The sequence below is a fragment of the Centruroides vittatus genome, unplaced genomic scaffold (genome assembly GCF_030686945.1).
Source record: "Centruroides vittatus isolate TY-2023 unplaced genomic scaffold, ASM3068694v2 contig_370, whole genome shotgun sequence".
Taxonomy (NCBI): Eukaryota; Metazoa; Arthropoda; class Arachnida; order Scorpiones; family Buthidae; genus Centruroides; species Centruroides vittatus.
In genome coordinates this window covers 1,844,572-1,867,432 of record NW_027122193.1, presented here as the reverse complement: position 1 = coordinate 1,867,432, position 22,861 = coordinate 1,844,572, and the positions used below count along the sequence as shown (strand labels likewise).

The following is a 22,861-nucleotide window of genomic DNA, read 5'->3' as shown; positions in this document are numbered from 1 at the left end:
CAGGAAAACATGCTAGAATCTTGTGTTTATGTCAATGTAGATAAAGCAATTTTAATGCTCTTAACAAGTTTGAAGCATATTACATTTATTATATTACATATTACTGTATATTACATTTATATTAGTGAGGTTGAGGCCAAAGTTTTAAATGCGAAAACGTGTCGGACGTTCGGCGCCACTTTCCTGTAAGTTTGACAATGGCGTTTGGAACGTTGAGCATGATTCCACTGTATATATATATATATATATATATATTTATATATTTGAGTTTTCATTTTATTAAAAATGTTGATACTTCTGCAATCACTTTACACAAGTAATCATATCTGCAAAATAAATATTATCACAATATAGTCAAGTACTGTATCAACTTCAGACTGATTAAAGAACACGTGCAAACAAGTCAGAAGTATACAGCAGCGAGTTCTAGTACAAAATGAAAATAATGTTTGCATTGTTCACTTTACATATAATGTATAAAATTTTATACAAATGCAAAAATGCCTGGTAGGCTGGCATTTGATAATCTGGATTATTATGAAGCAGTTATTTACATTTTTATGTTATTTGTGACAAATATGACCAGTTTGTGTTGTGGTTAATATCTTAAATCAATCTGGCAAACATATATTATGTATAGTTGATCGTATAGTATAGTATAGTTTATGTATAGTATAGTTGCAGTGCGACTGGGGACGACCTTATGTCCGTGGCCTATAATCATCCAATAACTGTGAATGGTTATATCTAGAACTGGACGTATCTGGAAGCAAAGGATCGAACGAAGGTCTGGGTAGCGTTATATTTATTTTATATTTAAGTATAATAATTTAATAAAAATAGAAATTTTTGTTAAAAAATCTACAAGTTTATTTACTGTTAGTTTTATTTCATAAATCAAATAATCTAAATTTTGTATGTATTCTGATTAATTCTATTTTAATGAATCCTGAAGATGGCTTTTGAAAAGAGACATTTATTAAATAAATATTGCTGAATTTCTAAACATTCATTTACACTGCAGATCCAGTATAAAATAAGGTTACAGGGTTTAATTAAACAGTATTTTAAATCCGACTAGCATACATAACCAATGTATTTCAGATGGAATATGAAAAAAATTAATATAGTATTTTCAGCCATTTTTAACATATAATAAACGTCATTTCTCATCAATAGTCCAAAAAAGATTTAAACATACTACAAAACACAAAAAAATTCCTCATTAGAAGTAAAGAATTCACTAGGTAATTTTAAAATACATGTAATATATGTATATAAAATGTTCTGAAGGTTGTAAGAGACAAACAACAGGACAATGAAGAAACCATTTATGTAACAACAATGTTAAACAATAGGAAAAAAGTGCACAACTACTTTAGTTGTATATTTATATCGTAAACAATATTTCTGATGGAAAAAAACTACATATCTACTGTTATTGAATGATCGGGTAACATGTGTATATCAGAAGTCTACTCAATTCTTTGGTCTTCACTATACAATTTCTGGCTTTAAAAGTACTTAATAAAGTGAAGTAAAAAAATTGGTACGATAATTTTCACGCCAAACACCATATAAATTATAATATTGTAATAAATATAATTTTCACTTTACGTTCTTAACGGCTTTGGTAAAGCTTTATGCGTTCTATTCTGCATCGGATTAGTTCCTTTTTAAAGTTTTTCGGCAAAGTTATGCTCTCGCCCGAAGACAACGACAGTAAGGTTCGTCGAAAGTACTTGTGACAAGCAAATGTGGATATAACGCTGAACTCGGTGAACTTTTTGCAACGTTTAAAGTGAAGTATTATGACAATCCATATGTATCTGCAGATTTAAAATCTGCTAACTTATTTGTTGTGTAGTTACACTGATTTTGCTAGAAATGTTGCAAAATATAGCACTCAGTTTATTTAATAGCAAATATTCTATAATAAATATAATTGCAATATTGAATGATTATGTGTGTATACACATAATGTTATATTATAAATAGCTATTTATAATTTTTCTGTATTTTATTATTATTTAGCAATTGTTTTCATGGAGAGAAGTTCTATACGTGGAATTTAAATTCATCGTATGAAAACGTTACATTGATTAAGAATGTCTTTTGCCTTTCGTAAATTTAAATCCACCGTATAAGTTAACCCTGCAAATCTCAAAATATCAATCATAAACCGAGAAAATTAATTAAAATAACAAATTTGAATCAATCAATTGGGAAGAACATCCATTCATTATACAAACTAGTGAAAGCCCAAAACTGATAAGTGACATTTATATTGTTGTGAATAAAAATTAACCTAATCATTTGTCAAATTCATAGAGATAATTCTAACTATTAAATGCATACATTGACTATTTTTATTGTGCAATTCAATAAATATATTAAACACAAAGTGTCTGGAAAATCGTCTGGAACTACTTGAATGGAGCACAAATATATATGAAATATCATTTTACATGGTACGTATGACATTCAATTTCTTCAAAGCAAGTTGTACATTACAATTTATTAGTAGTAGTTAGTAGAAAATTATTTGTTTTGTATAGGCTCACACTAGTTAACTTTCTAATTGTTCTTGTAATTATGTAAAAGTATGTTTAAGATTATTACATATTCAATTATTTTTATTATTTGTATGTAAGCGGTTTTTTTTCAATCTCCGACAGCCCATAAAACAAAAAACAAGTGTAAATAACAAAATGAATTTATTATCAAAAGTTAGGTACAAACATGGTTACTTTTTGACATAATCACCGTGAAAATTAAGAAATTTGTCAAATCTGCAAACGCGTTTTGCAATCCCTTCTTTATAAAATGTTGCCGCCAGTGACTTGAGATGGGCCCTAATGTTGTTTTGGAGATCATAATTAGTCTCAAACCTCTGCCCTCCTAGCCACATTTTCAGTTCAGGTAAGAGGTGGAAGTCGCTCGATGCTAAATCAGGGCTATATGCTGGGTGTTTAAAAAGTTCCAAGCTGGGTGAATGTCTGAAAGGTGAAATTCTTCACACACCTTAAATGTGTGAAGACTTCCACCTCTTCCCTGAACTGAAAAAGAGGTTAGGAGGGCAGAGGTTCGAGACTAATGACGATCTTCAAAACAACGTTAAGGCCCATCTCAAGTCACTGGCAGCAACATTCTATGAAGAGGGAATTGCAAAGCTTGTCCACAGATATGACAAATGCCTCATCAGCACGGTGATTGTCAAAAAGTAACCATGTTTGTATCTCACTTTTGGTAATAAATTCATTTTGTTATTTACATTTGTCTTTGTTTTATGGACCATTGAAGGTTAAAAAAAAAATGCTCTCATAAATTAACAAGATATAAATTTAAAAAATTATTCAATGAATTGATGTAAGAATTATTTTATTTCAACATTTTGTTCTGCTTACTTTTTTAATATCAGCATTTAACAATTGTATAAAAATTAGCTGTAAACCATCAAAAATGAAGAGAGAAGAAATGAAACCTATCAATGGATGAACCACAGCATTCAAAGAAATTTAGTTTCTTGAATATAACTGAATTGAAACTCAAAAATTATTATAAATTTTATGATAAATCACTTAACCATTAAAATTTAACAGACCAAATTCAAATTTTTTTAGAACAAGTACTGTGAAATTAAACATTCCATTAATAAAAAGTGCTACAGATCTACAGATATGGGATATATTATTAAATTGTTAAATTTTGAAATTATTCATTTACAAAAGTCTATTTTAGAAACTAATTCAAGTTCGTTAAACAAATGCACAATAATCCAGAATATCTGGTATTCCAACATGCTATATCTGGTATTCTGCAAACAGGAATCTGTTCAGACACATGGTGTGCTAAAGATCACAAGCAGAAATATGAGGGTGAGTCAAAAATTATCCGCAATGTTGACATAACTCTTCTTACATTGTTCATACTGACCTCTGTCCTCGTTTATTTTATTGTTATGCTGTTGTGGTTCTGCTATGGAATTTCGATCCTAATTCCTCCATTTGTCTTCCTTTTATTGCAGATAGATAATGGACGCACCATTAGAAGTTTGCACCAAAGAGGAATAACAAGCAGGCACGACAATAAACAGTGAGCGTTACAGTGAGATGCTTACTGATAAGCTAAAGCCTGCAATTCAAAACAAAACGCAGAGGACTACTGTCGAAAGATGATGTGTTGTTGCATGACAATGCCTGTCCACATACTGCAGCCCACACTGCTGAAATGCTCCAGAAACTCACGTTTGAAGTAATGGCTCATTCTCCGTATAGTCCTGATCTTGCCCCTTCTGACTACCACTTGTTTGGTCCACTCAAAGAGGCATTAATGGGCCGTTGATTGACACCTCGGACCAAGTGAAGGATGCGGTGCATGCGTGGCTCGCTGCTCAGCCAAAAACCTTCTTTTCTGAGGGCATCAGGAAGCTTGTGCAACGATGGACTAAGTGCATTGAAAAGCAAGGGGACTATATTGAAAAAATGATGTTAAGTTCAGTTTCCTATTTGTATTGCAATAAAAGTTATAGCTACATTGCGGATAATTTTTGATTCACCCTCGTAGGTACATTTTCATTTATTTTGGTAAAGAATGTTGTAAAAATTATTCTCGTTTCACTGGATACACTTTTATGTAATGACGTAATTGGTGCTAGAAAGCAGTACTACCCCACATGTGTAACATACTGTTGTGAACAATTCTTTTCATGCATGAAAAACATCAAAACTGCTGAAAGAAATAGATTGAGTGATTCCCATTTAACTAACATTCTTAGAATTAAGACTAGTACCATAAGAGCAGATATTAGCAATATTATAAAAGGAAGGCAATGTCGAAAATCCCATTGAATTTTTTATTTTGTGCAAGTATAATTTTTTTATTGTCAATAATACAGTATTTTATGTAATTATATATTTTTGTTGTTAAAATTTAATTTTGAACATTTTAAAAGCATATATTTATATAAGGTACCTTTGTGGCCCACTGAATATATGTAAATTTCTAATTTGGCCCATTAGGAAAAAGGTTGAACAACCCTGGTCTAAACACAAGCCAACAATAGTTAACTAATGAATCAATTGCTTAATTAGACTGATGACTGATTGGCAATGAAGATGGTCTAATCTAGGAGGTGACCAAACTTTTCAAGTCTTAGGACAAAGTACACATAATTCTAAATAGGTGGGCGTAATATTCTGTATATTCCATATAAGGGCCGTTCATAAATTACATAATGCAGATATGGGCAGATAATTGTTACGATAGTTACCTGGGAATAGGAGTGTATGCAAAAACATCACGTAATGCTAGTCTCTCGACCCTTCGTAGCAGTAGAACAGTAATTTGTTTCTCAAGTGTAGCGCAGTGAACCACGCTGTTTATTTCACTGCTTTGTATATTATACATGTAATTAATAAAATAACATAATGTTATTCCTTAATACAATTTAGGAGGTTAATCAAGAATATGCAATACACAATTTTTGGAATGAGTATGTATATGTGACAGTATAATGGGGTATTACAAGGGTATGGGATGATAGTTGAAAAGTATAAAAATAGCATTATGTAATTTAGGGACAATCCCATAATACAAAAAATTTGTTAGTAAATAAGGATACATACAAATTGATATTCAAATACTTTCTTATAAATAAAGAAAAATATGAAAATTACATTATTAATATTAAAAGTGGATTAATGAAAAAATAAACAATCATTAATTTAATAATAGTTTATAAGAAACAAAAACTTAATTATGTGAAAATTACTTTACTTCGAACACAGTTTTAATTTCATTATTATGTCAAAAAAAAAAAAGTACATAAAATTATAAAAAGGAATAAATTTTTCATAACAAAACTATTTTATTTAAAAATAACGAAAATAATTATCGTTCCACTATAATTTTTTAAAATTATTTTAAAATATTTTTCTAGTTATAGAAATACGAATGATAAATTGATAAACTTCTAATAACTTAAGAAAAAATAAAAATTATTACCATTTATACAGAGAATATGTAGTAATTAATCATCATCAAGATAAAAAAAAAATAAATTTCAGAAGAATAAAATATTAATCACAATATTTTTGAAAGAAAGCAGGAAATTTATTCCTCCAGATAATACCCTACCTGAGTAAGTTTATACATATCACAGGATGTTGGATAAATGGCAGATGACAGCAAAGATAGGTAATTTCATTGGAAGGAAATGGGTGTCCCTATTTATTTTACATTAGCTAAACTGCAAGTAAGAGGCAAAAGTTAGAGTAGCTGTTTAGTAGCATTTCCCGGATATAAAGGAGCTTCCAGCTACTTTTGAAAATTATTAAAATCAATTTCGTAATACATAATATTTTCATTAAATGTTCTAATATATGCAATTTAAACATAGGTATCCTGACGACAATTTGCTAAATAAACTGGTAATTTTATTTGTTTTACAGAAAAGCTATAGTTGATTTCTGTAGTAGTAAAAAAAAAACAAATTTAAAATAATTTGAAAAATATTGAAAATAAAACATTTCTTAATTACATTAAGTAATTAAAGCAACTTTTATTTATTTAAAACTAACACTTTTAGCATCCTATATTCAATATGAAAATCTCAATAAAATTATACAGATTATTTCAATTCTCCAATAATTAATTATGAAATAAATTAGTAGTACATGCTGCTACAAAAAGCTTGCATTTGAGTTCAAAAGTTCAAAGAAGGGCTGAATGAACATAGACAAACTGTGTAGACTTTTGAACCTAGGCTTTTTCTAGCAACATGCATAGATTTCCATATTGCGCATACATCCTGCGATGGATCTCACTATGTATAATGCTTTTAGCTGTCGAAAATTGAACAACAGTTTTCTTTTCAATTTTGTTGCAGTCTGATATAAACAAATGCCGCCTGGCAGAGATGACTATTAGTACAGCAATGCATTACTGTATACTCTTCTACTACTATTAGTCTCAACTTGTATGCTCTATTTTATTTTTCTTTAACAGCACTACTAACCTTATTTATTTCATCTGCCTCGTATCAATAAAATAGATCGAGCAGTAAAAAATTATCAGCCTCAATCATAAGCAATGACAATTGATTGCAAAGCATTGGATTTTATCTCAAGTTGAAAAACGAGTTTTACAATTCATATTTAAAAAGATATTCTATTAGAAAACAATACACTTTCAACAGTAAAGTCGTGAAAATTGTGATATAAATTTCATTTATTCTGCGAAAGTTATTCATTATGAGAAATTCATATTCAAAAAAATTAATTCATGTTACTTTGAAGATCATAAATTTTAATAGTTTAATAGATTAAAAATTCATGAATTTTTTAAATACAAATTTTTCCCCCTCTCTAGCAATTGGAAGTTGCACAAAGAAATGAATAATATTCCTGATTATTTATACAGTAAATTATTTTAAGCTATTATTCTATGAATAAAGTATGTTAACCAGTGCTTAATTGCAGAGAAACTTAAATGACTTATCTAATTCATATCATCAAATCTTCAAATAGCTGATGAGACCATCAATTACAATGAACTAATTATATTTAAGTATCTTAAAAAATTTAAAAACAACATTGATAAAACTTATTATATTCGTTGAATAGAGACATACTGAGTACATGTAATCATAGTATTTTTGTTAGAAAGTTGAAAAAAATATTCAGAAATTGCATTAACAGTATAGTAGTTTTTATGTTTTCTGTGAAAATTATCACTGAAGTTATCATTGTGTGTGTGCAATTTTTCTAGGAAAAAAAAATATATATATATACGTATGTGTGTATATATATATATTTTAGTGAAAGAAACACTTAACAGCAATATACAATGAATACTTAAATCTAAATTGAAATAATTATAAAACTTTAATAATGTATTTCATAATCAAACAAAAAATATTAATTTATTCATATTCCCGAATACATCCTAAAACTTTTCCTACTCATCATGAGTAAAAGAAAGAGAAAAGGAGAGAGAATTACTACATGTAGGAAAATATTCTACTTAAAAAAATTAATTAAAATTGCTGAAAGATTTAAGTCTATCAAACAGATCATTCCAAAAATAAAAACAGTGCATTTTCATTAGCAATAATGAGCAATGATTAATGTAATCTAGTGCCAGTTTTCATTCAGTTAAACATTTATAAAAATATTCAGTTCTACATTTAAAAAAATTTTAATTGCAACAATAAAATATTTTTTTAATTTTAAGACTTCTGAATTTTATTACTTTAAGTATTGTCCAACTACATGGACCATCAATCACAATCCTGGCTTATCAACTAGAGCAGTGGTTCTCAAAGCGGGTGCCGCAAGTACGCCACAAGGGTGCCGCGAAATTTTTAAATAATTAAATTAAAATTACTTAAAATAATGGAATTAAAGTATTAAATTAAATAAATAATTAAAACAATTATAAAAAATGAATATTGGCTTTTTCTACTAATCTTGTTACATCGCCACCTGTCTCAATGACTCTGTAATTGGCGATACGTAAATACTATTTAAAAAAAAAAACGAACTAGTTACTAGTTGTCTGTTCTTCTGTTCCTGCAGCGAGTAGAAGTGCAATATAAATGCGTTGAATGCGGTAAATAGTTGTTTTTATTATTGTTATATGTTCAGACAATAACGAGAAAGCATCATATACAAATATTTTTCTTCTTTACAACAAGAACAAATAAATTATTAACTTGTAATTAAATTTTATAATAAAATATTGAAGTTAATTATGTCGTTCAATATCACGAATAATTTTTTTCATTAAAAAAACAAAATGTAAAGATTCTAACGATCAAGAAGTGGTTACTGGTAGCAAAGCAAAGGAATCAATTAGCACTAGTAAATCATCAAAAATTCAGAGCTCATTTTATCACCAGATACCTTTATAATAATAACTTTTGTTTTGAATATTTTTGTGTTGTTTGGAAATAAACTTACTTACTTTAAAAAACTTTCATTTTTTTTCAAAGACTTTTCATCCTTCATATCTTTACTAACCGTAAAAAAGCAAATAATAATAATAATAGGGGTGCCGTGAATTTTATTTAATAATTTCAGTGTGCCACCAGACAAAAAAGTTTGAGAAACACTGAACTAGAGAATAAAATCAGCATATTCTTGGTTCACAACTTATTACAAAATGCACTGTATGTTCACTTGAAGATATGTTAAATTATATATTATTATTCTGAAGATAAACCAAAAATAAATGGGATCTATAGAAGCAAATCACTCAAAAGATTTTCGGACAGTTTTCTAGCATCGTTCTTATTCTTACTTTATGATGTGTCTAAGTTGTAAACCTCCTCAAACTACAAAACATAGCTATATGCATTACAAAATTTAAACATTATATATTTAGAACGTATTCAGTATCTGTTTTAACAGATAATTAATTACCACAACTGACATCAATCATAATAAAAAGTATTTCGGATGTATGTATGCACACACATCTTTACTAACAAAGTTATTTGATTTTCACTCTTTAAAAAACCAAATTTTTACTCATCTCAATGGGCATTAGCTTTAACTTCTTGTAATAAATAAATTCAATTGGAATTAATGTAGAAAAGTAATGTGAAATAAAGGACATTTCACGGATTTTAGCTGCGATGAACAGTAGCAGGGATGAGTATATTAGTAAGCAAAGAGTACAAGTTATATGAATTAAACAGGATATGAAGATTATCCTAAGTCACTAAAGTACATTTTTCTCAAATACAGTAGAGCATCGTTTATCCGAAAGCTTTCCAGTCGGACTGTGTCGTGCCGAATCGAACGTTTTTGATACTAGATTAACTTCTAAAGTATAATTTTTTTGTTTTTATATTTTTCAATATATTCATTTTGTTGGTACAAAATAAAGAAATAATTTTTAACGACACGATAGCCTCGATAATTATTATAAAAATTTTCGTTAGGCTTAAAATCGACGAAAATTCAACACGAAGCGACGCGCAAAGGAGAAAAATTTCAGCATCGGATAGGTTAATATATTTTTTCGTACATAATCGGTTATCCGAAAAATCAGTCATCCGAACAACCCCGGTCCCCAATTGATTCGGATAAACGATGCTCTACTGTACTCTAAAAACGAATTTGGATAACATGCAGCTCCCAGTCAAGATTTGCAAAACTACCTGTAATTTTTTGAAAGTTTTTATTCATCTGAACAGAAGTAGATCTAAGTAAATGATTAAAAATTTAAATATGGTGTACAGAAGTTTCAAAATACGTCAAAACACAAGGTAATTATATATTTAAAATCATAAAATATGACAGCTAAAAGATAGTCTCATTTAAATTACATTTCATTAAAAATAGTTCAAATTAACATTAGTACTATAAAATAAAGGTAAGTAACTGTCTTTCGGAATTAGAATGACTTTGATTAAAAATATCCAACGCCGAAAGACGGTCTCTTATCTTTATTATATTATGTAATTATTGGCATCGAGTGCTTTAAGAATTTCTAAACATTAAAACAAATTGTTATATTTTAAATGTAAATTATTTTCAATAACTGAAAGAATATATATTACCTTTAAACAAAGGAAAATGTTCAATTTTCATCTTTAAAACTTAAAATTCATCAGGATTTGTTTATTTTATTTTCTTGAAATTCAATTTCTTACAATTAAAAATTTATGAATAAAATGAATGACCTGTAATTTTCAAAATTTTTAAATTAATATTTAAGTATAATAATAATACAATCATTCATCTAATTTTATTATAATAAAAAGAAAAATTTTAAATGTTAATTTTTAATCTATTGTTAATTTAAATATTAAAATTAAAAATTCTGAAACAATTTTTACAATTACTTATATTAATTTTGTATATATTTATACTTTTAAATATAAAATATAAAGTTCTTAAAAGATCAGTTTATTTAGTTTTATTTACAGTACTTCTTATTACATTATTTAAGTCCCTAATTAAAACTATTTCTTTAATAATTCTTTATCAAAGGTGACGAATTACGAACCATCATTATTTCAGTTTAGAATAGGAAATTATTCAATTCGGTCAATTAAATTACACAGAAAACTTCTTTTCGTCATTCTGGAAGCCAACCATGCAAGCATTTTCTACTAAATTAATAGAGTTTTGATAATTTTGTATTGTCCATCCCTTAAATGTGTTACTTCCATTTTGTATACTATTTTTACATATCATCAAGTATATTTTCTGTTTTTTTAATATAAATAATCTCAACTAGGCTTAAATACCAATAAACCAGCAAAAATAAAAGAAATAATATGAAAACAAATGTTTTCTTCCATTTTAAATGGTCATCATCACGTTCACAGAACACGGGTTGTTTTTTTAAGAATTTATCTGATTTTCTCATTAACTTATTGTTAATTTTTCATTTATCCAACAAATCTGGCAGATTATTTGGAATTTATTGAATTTTCTACATCCATAATTATGTGGTATAAAAAGATTAGAAACAATACAGATGAATTTTCTGTTTTAATATCTAGATTTCACTTGCATAGAGATGAGTGGTTATGTAGTTGTGTTTACGTTTCTTTTCTCATATTTTTCCAAAGTTTTCATCTATCATTCCAGTTTTTAATGTAATGTGTAATTTTTGAGTCCTTGTCATTCAAGAAGAAGATTTAAATTAGTAAATTTTGTGTCTTCTATATTTTAACACTAGAACAGCCAATGGGGCAATTCTGTCCCCTTAATAATTTTAAACTATTCCTAAAGTCATAATTTTTAACTTAGCAAATGAAAATTTTATGATTTTTCATGAATTATAGTAAAGAATTGACGCACACCAAAGCAATATACAAATAATCCTTCAAAAAACCTTTAACCGACGTGAGATATGATTAATTGTCCAAGCAAACATTTTCGGATCTCTCCTGGGTCCTTCTTCAAGCTCTATTTCGTTTGTAACGATCCGTTAGAACGAAGACCAGCCATTTTGGAACGAAATTTCAAATAGCGAACTTCGAAATCCAATGGGAATCACGTGCAAGCTAGACTAAAGTCATTACGTAATGACTGGTTTCTTATAATGAAGGTTTATGTATTTTTATACGAATAAAATCCGTATTAGCGGGTCGGAACTTGGAGAAAAATGAGTGCTATCATTCCCTAATTATTATAAGCATTATTGAATGTTTAAAGTGAATCACCTTGAAACGAAGCTTTTAGGACCCAGGAGGGATCCGAAAACATTTGCTTGGACAATTAATCATACCTCATGCTGGTTAAAGGTTTTTTGAAGGATTATTTGTAATTATAGTAAAGCTTAATTGGTCAGAATTTTGTTCTTCTTTCTACATCAGTTCAGATTTTATAACCATTTTTACCTAGAAAGGCTGTAGGGACATTTTTTCCCCCCTAATGAACAATCATTAAAATCTGTCTAAATACATTTAAAATGTTGCATTGATACTTAGATATGACAATTTATTTAATATTTTTGTTTAATTAAAGAAGGGGGAAAAAAATCACATTTATTTTATATAATGTATAACTTTATATTGTGTATATTTTTTTGCGTGAAAATTATTTTGCAAATCTAGATCTATTATATTGACGATAATTATAAACAATAATTTTTTGATTATTTATATAATTACAAAATTACATTAAAAATGTTAAAATGGAAAGTTAATGCTATAAGCATTAAATTGTATAAAAACACTTGAATACTAGCAAGTCAGAAATTGCAAGTCACAACCTGCAAGTTTGCAATTTGAGATGAATACAACAGTGAGCAAGTTAGAACTGGCTTCTTCCTACCAAATTCTGAAACTTGAAGCATCAATAACAAACAAGAAGCAGGTGAACAAAGAAACCATGGTCAACTTCTGAATCAATGCAAATGCCAAGGAAGGCATTTGCATTGAAATGTTTTGATATATGCTCAAAAATGCAAAAAAGTTACCTACAAAATGTGCATGGGAAACAAACATGTCACTGTATGCATGGTCAACTGCATCGGGTAAAAAACACCGAGATAACCGAATCACAATATATCTTATCTTTTATTTTATGTAAATTTTTATGTATAGCAAAAATAAATTATAACCTATTACGATTATAATAAGTAACAATGTCTTTCGTATTATTTATATATAATCTCATAAAACAACTGAACCATTTATGTTATATCTTCTTTGTATCTTTTATATGCTTTCTTCTTATTATAATAAAACAAATAACAAAAATGAACATTAAAATATCCGATTATTTGTTATAAAATTTATATTTTTAGTCAACAGAAATTAAAAATCTAAAAAATTACAATAAATGTTAATAAAACATTATCAGATAAAAAATTTTATGTAACTATTTTCATTAAAAAAGTGAGTGAAAGTATAGTGAATTTTTCAGGAGACAAGAGTATCAGCTGTCTTACGATAGCTTGAAAATATGGACATTCTAGCATTAAAGCTGATTGAATTTTATACAAATATAAATATTTAAAAACCCAATTATTAGTTTAGAACCAAACAATTACCAGATTATATCATGCTTAATATATATAATGTTAAGTAACTTGGCTACCTCAAGGCTAAATCACTTAACATTTAATTATTAATGGTAGCATTACTATAGCCCAATATAATCAGGTAATAGTTTGGTTTTAATTGAATCTTTTTTATATTTTGTTTATTTAAATAATAAAAAACTTATGACTTCCGCAGAGTGTAAGTCTAGAGTTATTTTATATTATAGTATAAATTTGTCTTTCTTAAGTTAGTTAATTCAAAGAGTATTTAGTATAAGTGATATATAAACAATAGAAGTGGAGTAAAAAAGTTACTATTTGTAACAGAAATTTGTAGATTTAAATCATTGATATAACACTGAATTCATTAATTTTATTCATTTTGTTATATATTAATGTATTTGTGAGAATGTGATTATTGGAAGAAAAGATTATTATTTCCATTTTTCGGAGAAATTATTTCTAAATTCATACACAATATCCTTTCTGGAAAACTTAAAAGAATAATTGAGCAATAAGATACTGTAATCAGAAATAACTTCCTTCAAGAGAATTATAAAGAAAAGTAATTGGTAAAAGTAATTTTTTAATTTTAAATTCTGCAAAATAATAATACTAAAGTTGGTTAAAATAGTAAAAGTCAATGCAGTACTAACATTTTTACTATAGCTGTTGAACTCAAAACTTGAAATTGAGATGACTTAGAAAGTCTACAATAGATTTTCTCTATTATATTTGAGTGAAATTAATATACTAATGAGGAGCTTTGAAAAAGAGCAAATAAATTTAGAATTACCCACTCAACTACAGTATATATGCTTATTCAGATATTAATTAAGTTTAAGCAATGTGCAACACAAGAATAAATTCCAAAGTGAGGTTAAACAACTTAAATTCCTTTTCGACTTTTTAAAAATTAAATTTTAATATTGACTACTTTGAACATTATTCAGCAAGACATGAAAAACAGAACAAAGCATGTTAATAAAAAAGAGATTACAGTAGAAAAATGTAGATAAATTATAACAGAAATTAAGAATTATGAAATGATATGACTAGATTTACTATTGGACTAGAACTTGGTTAATTAATTATACAGATATTACATAAATTGGACTAAAAGGTAGATGGTTAAGCCATCATCTTGTATTAAATCTAATAATTTGAAATTAATGTATCTGCATGATAAACAGGAGTTGCGAGTTCACGTTCAGCTCCAGATCAATCTTTTCTTCCAAATTAATCTAAATTAATTTATTTGTAATTATTAAATTTACATCCTATGATTGGTGTAACATCTTTATACCCAGAATGTATTCTAACTATCAGAGAATGTAGAATTTTTTTTTTAACAGAAATGAAAATAATTGAATGTATTTTATCTATCAGAGAATGTTTGAGTACGATATTAGCATGTTGAAGAGAATAACAAATATAAAATCAGCACTTGGTTTTCCCAGATATGAGTACAGCAGTTAAAGATGACACCTAGTGATTTTGTTTGGGACATTTTTGAAGAAGGCCAAGTAGACTCTTAAGAAAGGTAAATGCTAGCAAAGTTTCTTTTGTGTGTTCCTGATTTTAACATGTTTTTAAGGTTTGTCTTTTTATTTTTGACATTTCAATTTGAAATAAATAAATATATAAATGAATCAATATGACTCAAATAAGAATATTTGACAAATAAAAACAGAAATGACAGTTTAATAATTAAGGATAAGTGACGAGTAAAAATTAAGCTACAGCTAGAAGAATGACATTACTCTTCATATTATATGATTGCTTTATGAATATCTACAAAATTAATCTCACTTATAAGCAGATTTTATGTGAAGACAACTTCATTCAAGATTTTGTACAGATTTTCTCCTATAATTTAAATGAAGATTTTCTTCTTCTTAAGAAATATTATAGTGGATATTCCATAAGCAGTTAAAAGTCAATATATTTCTATAATTTAAACAATATACTTCATATTCAAATTTAATAATTATTTCTTTTGAACATTTAAAAATATTTTTAAAAACCTAAATCGGAATAATACTTAAAAATGATATTTTGTGATCAAGTTATTTCTATTATAAAAATTTATTATTCTTTTAAATTGGAGAGAATTCTTGAATGGCAATAATCATAATAAAATACTAAGTTAACACACAAAATAGAACTTATAACATCTATTTTATACATTCTAAAACCAAATCTTACAATGAAAAATTCTAATAAATGTTAACAAGATATTATTGAGATAAAGGTTCGCTTTGAATTCTGATCATAAATATATATATATATATATTCACGGTTATTTTGACGTTAAAATGAATTAAGTAATATTAATTTAAGCTATTTGTTATTAATGAGTAAAATTGTGTTCTACTTACTTCTAATATAACAACATATAAAATTTATTTTCATTTCAGCTGATGTTCTAAACAAACATTTAATGTTACGGTTGAACATTTGAAATATACTCTACTCTGTAAAGAAAGAGAATAATTTAATAAAAAGTTATAATTAAACAATTTTACAATAATAAATATTTTCCACAGAAAAATTATATGTATAATTGACTAATTATTAAATTTTAAATAATTTTTAAGGAATAAATATTTAACTATTTTGAGCAATGACATCCATGTTAAATTTATTAACAATATACATTATTATTTTCAATGAAAAGAATGATATGAAGTAAACGATTAGATAAACATAACTGAAGAAACTAAAGATATTTATTTGAAGATTCAAGCAAGGGGGATGCAAGGGGGTGTATCATGCGCCGGGCACCACTCGCAGAGGGGTGCCCAAATGGTTTCCAAGACAAACTATATGTGTTTCTGGAGGGAGAGAGGGGTGCCAATAAAGTGTCGGGCGCCAGTTATGTTCGCTATGCCACTGATTCAATGTAATTAACTGTTTCTAACTTGAATTATACCTATAGTTATTTCAAATTACATAGTATTTCCAAATGTCTTCTTATATACAGAACTAAAATAGAACAAAAATCAGTAATATTGTAATAAATTATGCATATTTTCAGTAATAACATAAAATATTAAACAGGTTTTTGGAAAGATGTAATCAAAAAACAAATATACGCTATCAACTCGATTTTATTAATAACGTATATGGAAGAAAACTGCAAACATCATTTAACTTCCTTTAAACTTAAAATAATCACATTAAAAAAAAAAAATTGATATAACCTTGATATTAACAAAGTTTTGATAACTTATACATATTAAAATTAATATATTCAAAATCCTGAATGTCTGAATTTGAAAAATGGACTTATTTGTTTTCTTTCGACTGCTTAGTATTTACATTACATACTAATATAAATATACATCTGCCAAAATATATATATATATATCATTTTATATAATGCGGCATGTGATTGAACTAAGTAAGACCACAGAGTATATATACTGTAGATAATTTTTATTAATGTAAACTATATGCACATTCTGAGATGTGAGATGAAAATGGTCACAAATTTGAGACCAATCTATCTCTGAAAGTCACACACATCATTTATCAAAAGTAATTTTAATTTGTATCATGCTTGTTAGATAAATTTTGGACCCTCTGTACTTGGGACTAAGCTAAATGATCCCATCAATATCTTTGTCTGGGTCTGCAAACACATTTACAGTTGAATCTGCATAAGTCGACACCCAGATAACTCGACACCGTAGGTTAATTAGTCAGTTTTCTGTGGTCCGGCCGACGTACATAGGCATTAATGTTATTAACCTTAAAAAACTCGGTTTACTCGACATTGTTCAACTCGTCACCACTGGATAAATCAACATACTTTTTCTGTTTCACACTTAGAATTCTGATAAGTCGACTCCCCCCCTGAGAAACGAGTTCACACCACACAGCTTATTGTATGGTGTTGTACTCATTTTTTCAGGAGGGGAGTCGACTTATCAGAATTCTAAAAAGTGTGAAACAGAAAAAGTATGTTGATTTATCCAGTGGTGACGAGTTAAACAATGTCGAGTAAACAGAGTTTTTTAAGGTTAATAACATTAATGCCTATGTAAGTCGGCAGGCCACAAAAAACAGACTATGTAACCGACTAGTGTCGAGTTATCCGGGTGTCGACTTATGTGGAGTCGATTGTATTTGTTAATTCATACAAAGCTTTTAATTTATTGTGGTGTTTTAAAATCATTATTTATAGTTTTAAAAACAAGTACAGGATCTTGTGGAATGTATTTAAAATGAAGGCAATAAAATCAGTTAATGTTAACACTAGCTTTTCAATTTCAATCTTACTACATACATACAACCTTACTAACCATTTTGTAAACATTGATCTAGTTTATTATTGAATTAACTTTCTATTAAATTATTCCTTTTGATTGATCTACTCATTAAACAAAATTTGAATTATAAGTAAGGATTAAAAGGTATGTTGAGGTCCTAAGAAAAAATTCAAAAAGATTTTAGAAGTAAACTAACCTTCAAATTCTTAGCATTAAGAGGAGTTTTGATGCTTCTCAATCAATTTGAAACAGTTTACCAATTTTTTGCTTCTTACGGTTTACAGAAATTTTTCATATATTATTGTATATTTGATACAACATTATATTTTTTATTATACAACTAGCTGACCGGGCCACGCGTTGTTGTGGCTGTATCTATTATAAATGTATAACACTTCCCCCGTGGGGGGAATTTCAGAAAATCCCTTCTTAGTATACATTCTCTTGACGTACCCTATTAAAACGCAATCAAAAACGCATCTAAAATAGTATAATAAAAGCCGAGTTCTTCACAGTAAGCCTTAATCCTGTCACTTTTCCCGCTGGGGAATATCGAAAAACCCCGTTTTAGTGTATATTCTGTTGACGTAACCTATTAAAACGCAATTAAAAACGCAAAAAACCGCATATAAAATAGTATAATAGAAGCCGAGTTCTTCACAGTAAGCCTTAATCCCGTCCATCTCCCCCCACTGGGGGGAATTTCGACATGTATATTATATAAAAACACGTGCGTATTCGAATGCAACGTTGTGTCAAAATTTCAAAGGAATCGGTAGGAACAAACGAACGTTATATTTTATTTATATAGATAGATAGAAAATGATCTGCTTCAGTCCATTCTCACAGAAAAGCATAATGCCTCACAGAAAAGCAAACTTAGGTCGTCGGAAGGTAGCGCCATCTGTTGGACATAAAAGCCTTAATCCATATATAAATATATTTTTGAAAGGGGGGAAATGGTGTAGGGGTATGAAAAATAGATAGTAGCCGATTCTCAGACCTACTGAATATGCATATAAAATTTGGTAAAAATCGGTAAAGCCGTTTCGGAGGAGTAAGGTAACTAACATTGTGACACGAGAATTTTATATATAAGATTCAATGTCATAATTATTCTTCCCTAACTCCTACTGCCCATGAAGTCTCTGTTTTGGCAATCACAGTTTTATTTAGGGTTTATCAGTTTTTAAACGTTTTGAAAAACCGGTTTTTTGAAGAAATTTATATAATTTGAAAACGAGTTTCCCAACTATAAAACCAGTTTTTGAGCCTAGACTTAAACATGTAAATTAATTAATTATTTTATTAAAAACATAAGACATTTTGACACAAACTCATCTCTGACATAAAATGAGATTATTATTAAATACTAAAGTTTCATAAAACTAACTACAAAAACACAAGAAATATCCCCCTATGCCTAAAAAGCATCCAATTCTCCCTACAATAGGGAGAAATTTTTCAACAACAAAAAATGATAGAAAGATTTGTACGTTTAAAAGAATGCATTGTTTTAGCTTTAAACGACATCGGTGCTTCTCACAAGTGGAACAAAGCAGAGTATTGTAAAATTGTAGAGCTTCTTAAAGTTTTAGGACCAATACGTTTAGTAGCTGATGGATGCCTTAGGACGACAAAGTTTGGATCTTGTCGTCCTATTTATTAACAAGTGAAGGTATATTTGAAATTTCTGTTATGTAAATTGAAAAATCTGAAAACTGAAATCAGTTCCAAGTTGTTACATGCTATAGAGGTACGAATTCAAGAGAAAAGACAAACAGGATTAGTAACAGATCTCCTTTATTTACAAAATTCACAGAATGTTTGGACAAAGGCATCTAGCGTATTTCTTCCACTAGCTGCAAAATCTGATATCATTAGGTTATCTGAACAAATATTATCGAGATTATATCCAAATTATTCTATAGAAGATGACTGCGATGATGAAAAAGTAGCAAAGAAGAAAATCAAGCCATAGCTTTAAAAAATGCTATGGAAAAATAAATAAATATCTCCAAAAACCTGGAAGTGACTTCGTCCAGCTCTAAGACACTAAAAAAAGAAGTTTTTAGTATTAGAGGGTATAAACAGAAGAATGAAAAATTTAGATTTATTATTTAATGCTTTAAAGATGATTCTCACTTGCTACCAAGCTGGGTTTAGAGTTTTTTTCTATTTCTGGCAATTTTGTGCACAAAATAAGGACACGGTTGAACAATAGATCTATAGACATTTATTGCTTTCTAAAATCATATTTTCTTAGGAAAAATAAGAAATAAAATAATATTTTGTAGGCATTCATTGTTATTTCTTTTTCTTTATGGTTTTCTATGAAGTAAATTTTATAGTTTAATGCGATAATCTAGCACTTCCTTTTTTTTTTCTTTTTCGTTTTGTGTAGACACTGGTTGATTTTATTTTATTATATTTTTGAAATTTTATAAATATTAAATAAATTTAAAAAGTTTTAAAATAAGTTGTAACATTCCTTATTTCCATTTTGGGGGAGAGTGAAAATCCGAAAGCCGATTAAAACCGATTTCATAAGAAAGTCGAGATTCGAAAACCAGTATTTTAAAAAGTCAGTTTTTGTATAAACCCTCGTTTTATTAACCATGGCTTTCAAGCGTATCTCCAGCAGTTTGTGATCAATGTCTATATTCATGCACTAATATCTTGTAATACTTTGGAATGTATCTATGTATATATCTATATATTATATATGCACATATAATATAAAAAAATGCTAAAGAAAAACAAAGTTTAAAATGAGTTCATCAGAAATCTCAAATCACTTATTAGAACAAATTTTTAAAGCAATTTAAGATGCAAGAACTTTTGAGTCTTGCAGTCTCATCTGATTTTATTTCATTCAATTTACTTTTTTTTCTTGTTTAGAACCTTAATATATTAAAAAAAGTATATTTTACATTTGTTATAAAATAGAATTTATAACAAGAATCTACTTGATAAATCACAACCTTCAGACTGTCAAATGGCTTTTACGGATTACAATAAATTTAAATAAACAATTTCAACACAAAACAAATATTCTACTTTAACATATCTAACATGTTTGATTTGAATGAATCAGCAATTTTGAAGATTTATAAAAGTGAATTATAATTTAGATTAATTTACAAGCATTTTTGAAACATTATATTTGCATGTAAAATTTTTACATTATGCTATTACTGGGGATATTATTTTTCTTATTATTTATTTAATACTTTGTGTATAAAACAGTTAATTAGGCATATGTTTTAAACTCTTTCATAAATTTTGTATGCACAGAACACCAAATCATAAGTTATATCAACAAATTACTTCTTGGAGAACAATCTGAGAAAACAGTTCCCTCTTCTAACAGCCAAGTACTTTGAAGCCAGTCAAATTCATCTTCAGGGACCAACATAACTGCAACTTTCATTTTCAAATAAATGCCCGAAGCATTTGATGTTCTATGTGTTTTCAAAATCTCATTCTATCTTTTATTTAAAAGAACTGTTTTCTCAAATTGGTTTCCAAAAACGGTTAAATTTACCTATGGTAGTCAAAATGACGGCTCGTCCCTGATTCCAGCAAACAGAAGAAGGGAAACAGCAGGGATGCACGTTCTTACCTATCCTAACCTAACCTATTCTAATAATTCTGTTGGTAATAATTATGGTAATTTATTAGAATAGGTTAAGTTAGGTTAGAACGTGTGTCCCTACTGTTTCCCTTCTGTTTGCTGGAATCGGAGATGAGCCGCCATTTTGACTACCATAGGTAAATTTAACCCCAAAAACTAGTCTGTTAATATAACTTGCAAGTTTCATGTGGATATTAAGGATCAAATCAATTTTTTTTTACACAGAATAAATGAAATTTTTCCCAAATATAATAAATAAAATCTTATGAAATTAGTAATGTTTGTAACAAACGTACAACAAACAAAATTTCACTCGATCGCATACAAAACTTGAAAATTCTATTTGCTAGAATTTCAAAAACTTTATATTAAAGTTGCTACCGAATTCAATTGTAAATGATTCAATGTTTTAAAATTTTCTGATTAAACAAAATAAAAATATTGAATGCATTTTTAACACACACATTAAAATACCTTTTATGAACGTGTTTCTAAATATGTTTGAGAAACACTACAATAAATAATAATGTTAGGAAATAAAGCCATAAAATTATTTAATTTCTGTATAATTCATTACAGTAATCACAATTTTGTATTAGGTAAAAATTAATCAAATTATTCACGAATATATTCTTCTATAATAATTGAAGGTATCATCATTTATATGTTAGGAACTAAATAATAATATATAAATTATTTACAAAATTAAAAGTATAAAATGTAGATATACACAAAGATATCTAAGAATCACTTATCTCTATATAAAGAAAATTACATAATATAGGCTAACATTCGTTTTAAATTTCATGCTATTTTTGAATAATAATTCTTTCGATATGATAATTACCACAACTTTCTGTATATAAGACATTCATAAATGAATATAATGAAGACAAAATGGATTTTTATTCTTGCAATGTAATCCCACTCCTAATAAATTTGTGTTACGTATTCACTCATCCTATTTAGATGCACCTTAAATATAAATACAAATATATTTATTTTAAAAAATTGACTACTGAATAATGATCACAGTAAACAGATCAATAATAAAGCAAAGAAGTAAATTTACTATTCATATTTTGTTATTGTAACTGATGTTTCACAATAATTATTTATTTACAGTCAACTATACATATAAAATATAAAAAAAGAACTAAAAATTGGAACATCTATAATAAAATAGAAAAAGTAAATAATGAATAATCGACATCATTGATCGTTGATTAAGTTAACGACTTTATAACACTACATTAAAGATAATCTTAATACAACAGACACTTTAATTGTTTTTATCGCAAACGCGGCAAGGAAGATCCATTAGTTGATATATATTTTTGATTTTATATAATTTTTCATTCTGTTGTCGATTAATGACACTGAATATTTATAAAAATCAACATCAGAAAATTCTATTAAAATAAATAATTGTTAA

General features: G+C 27.6%; 1 protein-coding gene across 3 annotated transcripts in view; it reads right to left on the bottom strand.

Moving 5' to 3' along the window:
- The window catches only part of LOC136975300 (interleukin-12 receptor subunit beta-2-like), an 87,306-nt gene that overhangs the window by 26,258 nt on the left and 38,187 nt on the right, over positions 1-22,861 (bottom strand). Inside the window, exons 3-5 of one of the 3 annotated variants that reach the window (XM_067270342.1) lie at positions 15,894-15,989; positions 10,571-10,693; positions 6,139-6,250 (exon numbers count right to left, since the gene is read on the bottom strand). The gene's annotated coding sequence lies outside the window, so the exon portion shown is untranslated. Of the gene's footprint in view, positions 1-6,138; positions 6,350-10,570; positions 10,694-15,893; positions 15,990-22,861 lie in introns of those variants that run through there. The other 2 variants (XM_067270343.1, XM_067270344.1) reach the window with 2 other exon arrangements.